Below are 9762 nucleotides of genomic sequence, written 5' to 3'. Positions count from 1 at the left end.
ACACATAATGCAGATATAATGGCTCAGCAGAACATAAATGTATTCAGCTATGCTAGATAATTTAAAATGAGGGGAGCATCTCAGTGTTTGCTTTCTAAGAAAAGAAGTGAAACTGTGTACAATTCCTGCCTATGGTTAAAGCAAAATTTCCCATTTTTTCCTCTATTCTCCAGTGATACATTCAGAAGAAACAGCTAAGAAGAAACTGTAAAAAAGAAAGAGATAAATAAAACCTTCCCAGGACTCCAATGATATGTTTGAATGTTTTTAGCATCTTTTTTGCCCACATTTGATAATACATATTGCTACATATCTCATAGCTAATACCTGATTTCAGACCTGAAGGTTTGTTTGGCTTCAGAGTAACTGATGTCTCTCTTCTTTGTCTCTCACTCAGCAGAAGAATGGTAAACATTCACAAAAAAATCTGGAAGCTGCTGTCTGCAGTTGCAGTCACAGTATCCTACTTCTCTTTGTGCTCTAATTGGAAAGGTGGCATTAAAGAATATAGCTAAAATTGCATCACTCCTGCATCTGCCCAGCAGCATCATGAAGGGGGATCCAGGTCAGCATGTATGGCAGGACCAATATCGTGCTGGGGACATCCACTTTCTGCTTGGAGAAGCAGTAGCACTAACCCATGCTTTAATAAGCTTGTCTGATTTACAGGTTTTGCAAGAATAGTGCCTTGTCTTGAAGACTACTGAAAATTTTACAAACTTCTATGTACTAAAAATTTATGTATACCTAACACTTGCATACATTTTGCAGTTGTGTAGATGAGCCGTCCTGGGCACATACTTGAGGACAGAGTTAATATCTTCAACCGTACGCTGTTTGCTGTCTTGTCACGCTACCCATGGGGATCACGCAGAATCACATCCTTCACAGTGGATGATGTTTTAAAGCTGAAATTGTGTGTGTGGTGCAATAAATCCACTTTATTTTCCTATTTCTCTGGATGGTGTGGTAGGAGGACTGACCTTCCCAAACAGCTTCTTTCTGACTGTAAATGATTGCAGAGTATCAACAATCAGAAGTTCCCCCAGAGGCTGTGGCCACCTGTTAACTATCTGCTGGGAATGATAGCTCTTTCCCTGGACTTCCAGAAAAGTCTATAAACCTGAGTACAAGTGTCTCTTCTGTGTTGTCTTAACAATTTCAAAATTAATAATGGCACTGTAGTATAAATAAAACCCATTCTAGCAACATTTTCAATGTCTTGATTTTGATCTGCTGATTTCTAATACAAGTAATTTAATGGCAGGTAGTAACAAATTAATCTTTACATTTGTCCCTAAAATCAGGAGATTCTTCCTGTCTAACAGCAGAGAACTGCAACAGGAGATTGAGCAATTTCTTAGAAGTCAGTCAGAAAAGCAATGAAAAAGTAAGAGACCTCTAAAATCTTAATCCAGATCATGAATTACAGACTCATCCTTCATTTTCTCTCACAATAGACAATTGCTGTGATCCTCTTGATTATCATTGCATGGCTTTATTGTTTAGAGAAAGTAAATCTCTTAAGAAAGAGATGGATGTAGCAGGGTCTTGACTTTTAAAGAAACTTAGATACCAACTTTTATGTCATCTGAAATATTTTAAGGACTCAGTGAAGTGAGTATTAACAAATTAGGCACCTAGTCTACCTTCATACTTTCCCTACTGCCACTGGGCACTGCATTTAAAACCTGCTGATGTGCATTTTCTCTATCAGACATAAATTCTCTGCAACTTGTAGATGTTAAAAATGATACATTTTTCTATACATTGCCAATGGCAGGAGCTATATCAGGCAGTCACTCCGCTAGACAAAACTATGCCAGTCTTACGTTTAATAGGATATGGAGACAGCTCAATCTGCCATGGCTACACCTTGTGTTGTGATCTGCTGGATAAACAACCCACTCAACACAGCTGACAGTACAAAACCAGCCTGTGCACAACCACGCAAACCGCAGCTGCACCTTTAACTATAGCATGCATGGACTTCACCGCTAATAGACTGAAGAGTGCAACCAATTTAAGATTTGCTGTATCAGCAATCCCTTCCAGCTAGCAAACTTGTTCACTAGAATGATTTATCAAAAAAGTAAACAAAGAGAAAGAAAATACTGTTGACAACCATCCATTTAAAAATGTGAATAAATATTGCAGAACATTTTGCTGCTGTGTTTACCCTGTGCTGAGCAGTACCATCAAATTAATTTGAAGAATAAACGTTCTGGAAAGCTTTGCCAATCAGGCATAATCCTCAATATAGCTGCAGGGAATAGATCAGTTTCAGTGTTCTCCAGCTCTTCTGAGAAATGCATACTTAAGTTTCATGGTCTGCCTAAGCAAATTCTGACAGCAGAACACCAGCTTTACGGCTCTGATTCAAAAGCTATTGAAAATGAATGGGAATCTCTCCATTGACCTCAGTGGGTTTTGGATTGCAGCCTGAATTGTTTCAGTGCAATTCAATCTGGACTGAAGCACCCAAAGCTGTATGCTTTTCCAGAGATTCGTGTTATTCTAGTAGGATAAAGTATGACAGTGAAGATCTTAAGATAGTTCTTGCTCTAGACTGGTCATGTTCTCTCTGAAATGTTGCTGTAGAGACTGGCACATCATCTAAGAAAGCTGTTTTATTTCCATCTTTATGAGAATTCTTAAAACTTCCAATTGCCTTCCAGTCACCAGCCAGGTTGGGCACGTCTCAAAACTAGATCACTAAGGTATATTCCCTAAAGCTGCTAATAAATTGATAATGCAAGGATTTAATTTTTTTTCTTAAAGACATCTAAATGGGAAATTTATGATTACTGCTTGATCATTAAGAATTTGCTCTCTCACCAACATGGAGAATCATGATGGCAAATAAACTCATCTGTAGACCTAAACTAAGAACTTGTGTACCCCTCTTCCCAAAGATTTCCAGGGAACTTTGTAATTACACTTTTCTCCCCTATAAATTTTTCTTTATTTCTACTTTTCCTAATTGTTGAATTGTACAATGCTTATTATTGTATAAAAGTTTGTCAAAATACCTTTGAGAAAAAACATGTAGCTATACATTTCTGAAAACTGCTAGACCTTTGACTAAAAAGCAATTACCCTTATCATAATATCTCTGAATAAATAAGGATTCAGTGCCTCCACAGCACAAATTTACTTTTCTCTTAGTACTTCAGCTTCGCTTTCTACAGTGGGAAGATCCATTCTCTCTACATGGCTGTAACAAAAACGCCACTTTCTACTCACCCTCACCTCACAGTCCATCAAATGCTGCTTGAGGAAATCATCTTTATTCCAGGACCAAAGTAAAAGCTATGTTGTATTATGCAGCAAGAGCAAGGAAACCAGCAGATCCAGGAGAACTTAGTTGTAAATCCTAGATCATGTCCTTTCACTGGATGACCCTGCCTCATCACCCAGTGAACATCCTTTACGCCACCACTTTGTAAAGCAGAAAGTATTATTGCTGTGGTCTCTCTTAAACTCTTAGCAGCTTGAGTGTAGTTTTAGCGTAGTTACAATTACTTAAAAACAATATCAAGGTTCTTTAGAATATAAGCTATTGGCACATGACAATGCTTGAATGAAAATTGATTCATATGCTCTGAAGGGTTTTCCTGAATACTAAATAGCAATGGCAAATAAATACATAAACATACTGTGGCTCTTTGGATCATACATCCAAAGCAATGGAAAGATCAGGGAGAAGGAAAAAGGGACATCTTTGTGTGCACTGAGGAAAAGCCAAGCAAAGTTTTGAACTGAATGCTGGCTGAAAGATATTTATGACTGGAAGTAAGAAAACAGTCCCCCACAATTTCATGACTTGTGCTCCAAAATTGCGAATGACATATGCTTTTCACTCCGGTAAACATGATATCAGATGTACCTGATCACCATTCAGCATTGATTCCTCCTCTCCCTCCAGGAAAAGACATGGGAAGTTCTGAACTTTGCACTCACCAAATCAAAAATAATATGGAGATAAAGAAAATGGCATTCTTCTAGAGTTCTACAAAACCAGAGTCCACATCTTCCCATTTTCCAGACCTGTGTTTAGCACTGGTGTACTTTCAGAGTCTGGAAGTCTCATTCAAACCATATATGGACCACCTTCAAAACTGATTTGAATAGTTCACAAAGTATGGTGGGCTTTGTTTTATAGTATTTAATAAATCCACAAGAAAACTTTTTGCATGTTATTTCATAAACCCTCAGAAATACATACATACTAAGATAAGTGAGATTCTAGTGTGCTCTCTTTTAACAAAGATCAACACTTTAGCTGCATGGCAGAGCTATTTTTCAAGTAAGAAACAGGGAAAATGAAGTCATTAAATATTCAAGGCTAGGAAAAAAATTAAAGGTAACATACATTTTGACAGCATCCTTTTAAGTAATTTTTGTGGTTTTCCTTGAACTACTTTATCAGTTATTTATAAGCCACATCACTAAAATCATAAACCATATAAAAGAACAGTTTACAAGCAATGAAATCTGTATTACATCTGAAAAAGTATGTTTTCTAAAATATCGAGACAAAAAATGTGCAGTGCATTCTTTTCAGATTTCCGGCTCCCCGCTCTCCGAAAGAAGGGAAGAAACATTGACAGAAAATTTTCACTACAAACAGAGTTCTTCAAACTGCTGATTGTCCTCTGATTTTCAGACTGACTCTCTATACAGTGTCCCTTGCTACACAAACCCAGCCGATGTTCCCTAAGAATGCAAAGGGATTTGGGAAACAAGTTGCCTGTGCTTTTGCCGATGTATACTTTTTAGCTTTAAGGGACAAAGTGTTTCGGACTTCAATGCCTACAATCTCTTGCACCTGCTGGAGTCAATGCAGCCCCACAGCAGCACATAATTCTGCCTGCGGGATCAGATAGAAATCCATCTGCATTAAAAGAGACGTGCTACAACAACTATGAATCCTCCACTCAGGTGATAACATGGAGTGATTGCCTTTTGAGCTTGGAGGGTGCTTTGTGATCCTTAACTATTAATTTACTAGTGTTCTTGTTCTTACTGGCAGAAGAGATACTGCCGGGTTTCAAAATGTATTGCCACCTTGCTCAAAGATGCTAATTATTGCTGCATTTTTCTTGTATCAATGAACCAAAGTATTAGATGTTAATTTTCATAGTCCTTCAACCTTAATAAAGAGGTTTTCTGAGAAATATTTTACACTAGCATATCGCAGAGTAGTTTGATACTAAAGTAAAATTTGCTTCCTTAGTCTTTCCTTCCTACTGTTGAAAGAGAAAAAAGGAGGAGAGGAAGGCACTAGTTATTTGGCTCTCAGTGAGACTGGCACTTGCAAAACCCTCGGTCCTGTTTGTGCCAGTTGACAGAGTTACATGGCAGAAGACTGGTGCATATGGTCAAGCACAAAGCTGACAGCACAAGTCAGAGGATAAAGCCTACTGCTTGGCTGGTTGAAGAAAACATGTGAAGCAGAGCAGTGCCTTGTAGCAGAGCAGTGCCGTGGCAGGCTGTAAGACATGTAGAGACTACTGTTCCCTGCCACACAGCTAACAGAGAAACACAAGCTGTAGGGAACAAGGTCTCTGGTTTAGAAAGACAAAATATTCACCATTGTGCTCTCTGGTCAGCTGTTGCTAATACTAAGCTTGTAGGAAAATGTTGGTTTAGGCAGGAAGAAATTCACTGAGGGATCCCCCCCACCCTCATATTTTAGCAGCACAAATACTTATTTTGTAGATTGCCACATGCAGAGAGCATTGGTTGTACTATAGCATATGGCTATCTGGTTTGAAGAAATGAAATAGAAATGGCCTTCACCCTTCTGGATTGCAGCAAGTAATTAGATGCTGAAGAATTGCTGTCACCTCCCTAATTATCCAAAGCATTCAACCTGATAAAATGAAGAACTATTTTTCTGGACTTTTTCTCCTTAATTGTGATTGGGGTGCTGTATGATGAGGAACAGCTGCTATGCTGAGAGCTATTACCCCAACTCTGACCACCAGTACCAACATGGTGATGCAGGGGGAAAGCAAAGCACCCAGTCTACCCCACCCTCCAAAAATACTGGTACTCATTTAAGGGTACAAGTAAATCTTTAAAATACTATATCACAGTCAATTGCTTTGGTTCTGTGCATCAAACTAGAATGATTGTCTTGGCTTAATAATATTTGACTAAACAATACACAGAATTCACTTTCATATCTTAAAATACAAAAGACAAAGCTAGAACAAGGGAAAACTGGTATGAAATTAATATTAGTCTCCTACGAGAGTCAAAAGGCAAAGTTAGATCAACAATGGCAAAACCTTAAACTCTTCTTTTCCTGTGTTCATTAACTTTACATGGGTTGATCTGTGAGATGTTCCATGTTGAACAACCCATAGAGTGTATAAAATATATTTTCAATTAAGTATCTTCTTGACTGGTATGGGAACAAAATCTGACATCATAATCGAAAGCATCAGCCTTGAGGCTACAATGCTACACAAAATGCATATTTACAACCAGTGAAATTATTTCACTAGCTTGTTATATTCCAAACAGTCAGATGTATTTAAAAGATGAATTTTCCGCTTGGCTGAATATGGCAATATGCTCTCAAACCTCTTTCATTACATCTCAGATCTAATATATATGGAAGCACAGCTGTAATGCAGTGATTCTTCCTGTGGAACTATTCACGAAATTCTTGAATTCATGTAGCTTTAATACGATGGCTTACTTGCCATTAGGCAAAACATTGGGATAGGAGTGGAGCGGCAGCTTTATCCTTCACAAACACCTTGGGGCTGAGCAGTTGAGTACTATAGAAGCATTTCCAGTTCAAAGATCTGACAGACCAGTTCTTGACAGCTTAAAATATTTGGGGGAATATCTGTTCTCCAGGATTGGAAGTTCTCTAACCTCATTTTACTTTGTCACTCTAATGAATGGCAGGAAAGGGAGGATGATCCTACAAAAATTTGTGCCTGAGTTGGTCTAACCCACATGTGACATGAAGTCCTGTAGCACAAGGCCAGAGCAGCAGTGCCTGCAAGGCACACGTTATCTCCACACTAACAAGACCAAGTTCTTCTTCCAGGGCATGGTTGTACCTTGTCCCTTTCACATTCCTTTCACTTTTCTGTTTGTCTGGGATTCAGAAATTGTGCTTCAAAGTACATCAGGTGTACATACCAGCTGCTGTAAGTACTTTCCTCTTTGCATGGCACTGTATGTTACAGCCACCTCTCTCTTTTCCACTTGCACAGCCAATCTCAGTAACAAGAAGTCAGCTGGGTTAGTTGCAAGTGTAACAGTAAGGTTCAGTGCACCTTTAGTGTACTGAAACTAAACTTAACTGATGTAAGTATCATAGAGAAATAAAAAACACTGATATTTCAAGAAAATGTTTAACAAGAAAGAGGGAAAAGCTTATGCCCTCATCTTCTTTGAACTTGTCTTCAAATGAACTTGTGTTTCTACATTGTTCGGTCTCATGTACAAGATAGTGTTGTAAGGGAACAAGCCACTTAGGAATGATGTGGCAAACTCAGCCATGATTACTGCAGTTCAGGAGGGAGTCAGCTGGACAATTTCTATTAGCAAGCATTAGATAGGTTAAAGGAAAAGCAATAGTACTCCTCCCTGTCCAAAACCCTCCAGAAAACCCAAGCTCATTTAGGGGCTCCAGGCAAATAGAAAGAAAGTATGTGAAGCCAATATTTTAAATTGTCAATGTTCTGGGAAGCAGGTTCCCTACTAGCAATAGATCTTCCTATTAAAGTAAACTCTATGGTTGTAAAATCAAACATTGGTCCTCCAGGCAGGACTCATCAGGAGTGCTAGCAGGCTGCTGCTGGCCTGTGTCAACAGAAAGTTGTGCTATTTTTTGCATCGTTTGGTCAGACTGGTAACTCTTGGATAAAGGAGAATATAGAATCACTACTCCAAATGTCAGAGTTGATGCATAGGCAGAAATTCTCCTGTGGTTTGTGGAGAAACCAAAGTACTTCAACTGACTGTAAAATGAGCATTTGATTGTAGGCTTTTAGTCCAGGACAATTTAACACCAAATCCCATCTTTCATTCATGGACCTCAAGGATTGTAACTGTAGGAAGGGGAACAACCATTCACCACCATCTGTTCACACAAGTGTCAGGATCCACCAACCAGCATGACCAAGAGCCCTTCCAGCACACCATACACCAGAGAACAAAAAGAAAGGCCTTCTGAAATCATGCTGTTATAAGGAGCTATTCTCTGCTTCCATTTAAGCTGATGGCAGGATTTCCACTCTGACTGTTGTGAATAGGTTTAGATACCACCTGGGAAACCTCCCTGACCTGTGAGAGTCACTGGTAGGTGCAGTTTCTTTTCCCCACACCAGGACCGCACTGCACACCATTTCATAAACTGAAAGTTGAAAACAATTCAGTGGCTTATGCAGTTTCCAAATATACAGCTGTTTTAAAATCTGTCTTGTACATCTGCCAAAAGTTCAGTTCACTAATTCAAACACCATATCCTCTTTCAGACTACCAGCAGTGTCAGGCAGTTGTGTGGTTGAAATCACTGAAAACCACAGAAGACCTATGCCAAATGTATGACTCGGTGTGACTGCTTGTCAGACAAGAGCATCCAAAAGGAGAACTTTTGTACCAAAGCTGCCTCATGTAGATTCCTAACTTCTGTTGCAGGTCGTGCTTTAACGTAACCTGAAATCAGGAATGCTGGCACACCCCTTTTCCCTAGGCGCTATTCTGTGATACCTGACATTGGTCTGTCCTGCACCTTTGCCCAATGTTGCATGGTCCCAGCAAAATGTGTACAGACAGACATTGACACTGATGGACAGGGGACTTTATCTCCAAGCACTCAAGTCAAATTTAGATGACAGAGTCTTTCAGCTTAATTTCTCTTTTCACTGTGAAGTCTGTTTCTCTCTAAGGTTTAAATATAAGCAACTTCTAGAGTATCGTTCTTTTTTCTAACAGGCATTAGCAAGAAACATGGCACGTTACAGGGAGTCTGTTCACATGGCACAACCGATTTGCCTCATTCTGTCATGAGACTCCTGACCTTCACACAAAAAAGTCCTTGGCTCACTGTTCAACAGTGCTAGTGCCATAAATGTAAAGGAGATTTTACTGAGACAGTGTATTGTTGGTGTGTCTAGTCCTGTGGCTCTCTAATACAGGGATTCAGTCCAGAAATCTTATTGCTAGGCATAAGTTTCATTATCATAACAGATGTTACCAGGCAGTTCAAAGTTTCAGCTCTTGTTCGCTAGTTTCTCGTACAAGTTCACTCCATCTCAATAACAAACCTGTTATTCTTCATGTATAATCTGGGAAAAAAAGTGTTTGAACTTCTCAGCTTTTAACACCTTTTTTTAGAAAGAGCATGCTCAGCTATTTAAAGACTGTTAGTAAATGTAGCTTGATTGCTAGGAAACCACTTATTGCATTAAAATGCTAAGCAACATCCACAGGCTGCTTTTAGTGTCTAATCTGCAATTTCTATTATTTAATGTCTGTGTTAGCATACCCATCAGGCACTGATCTCATCCATTGTCAAAACCAGAGGGAAGCTAACTTGTTCTTGGATGAGTGATTCTGCAGGAGAACAAAACACAGGACTTTTACAAGAGAGCAATCTCTCAGGAGATGGCATTCTATGATGAAAGGCTATTCTATTATTAAGTGTAGTAAATCTGTGGCTACTGAACCTCTTGGCATGAGAAAATATGAAAGGGTCCAGTTTATGTACAAGATAACACACTGATA

This window comes from Balearica regulorum, chromosome Z (genome assembly GCF_011004875.1).
Source record: "Balearica regulorum gibbericeps isolate bBalReg1 chromosome Z, bBalReg1.pri, whole genome shotgun sequence".
Classification (NCBI taxonomy): domain Eukaryota; kingdom Metazoa; phylum Chordata; class Aves; order Gruiformes; family Gruidae; genus Balearica; species Balearica regulorum.
The sequence above is the reverse complement of the archived record's forward strand: the minus strand, read 5'-3'. Positions refer to the sequence as shown.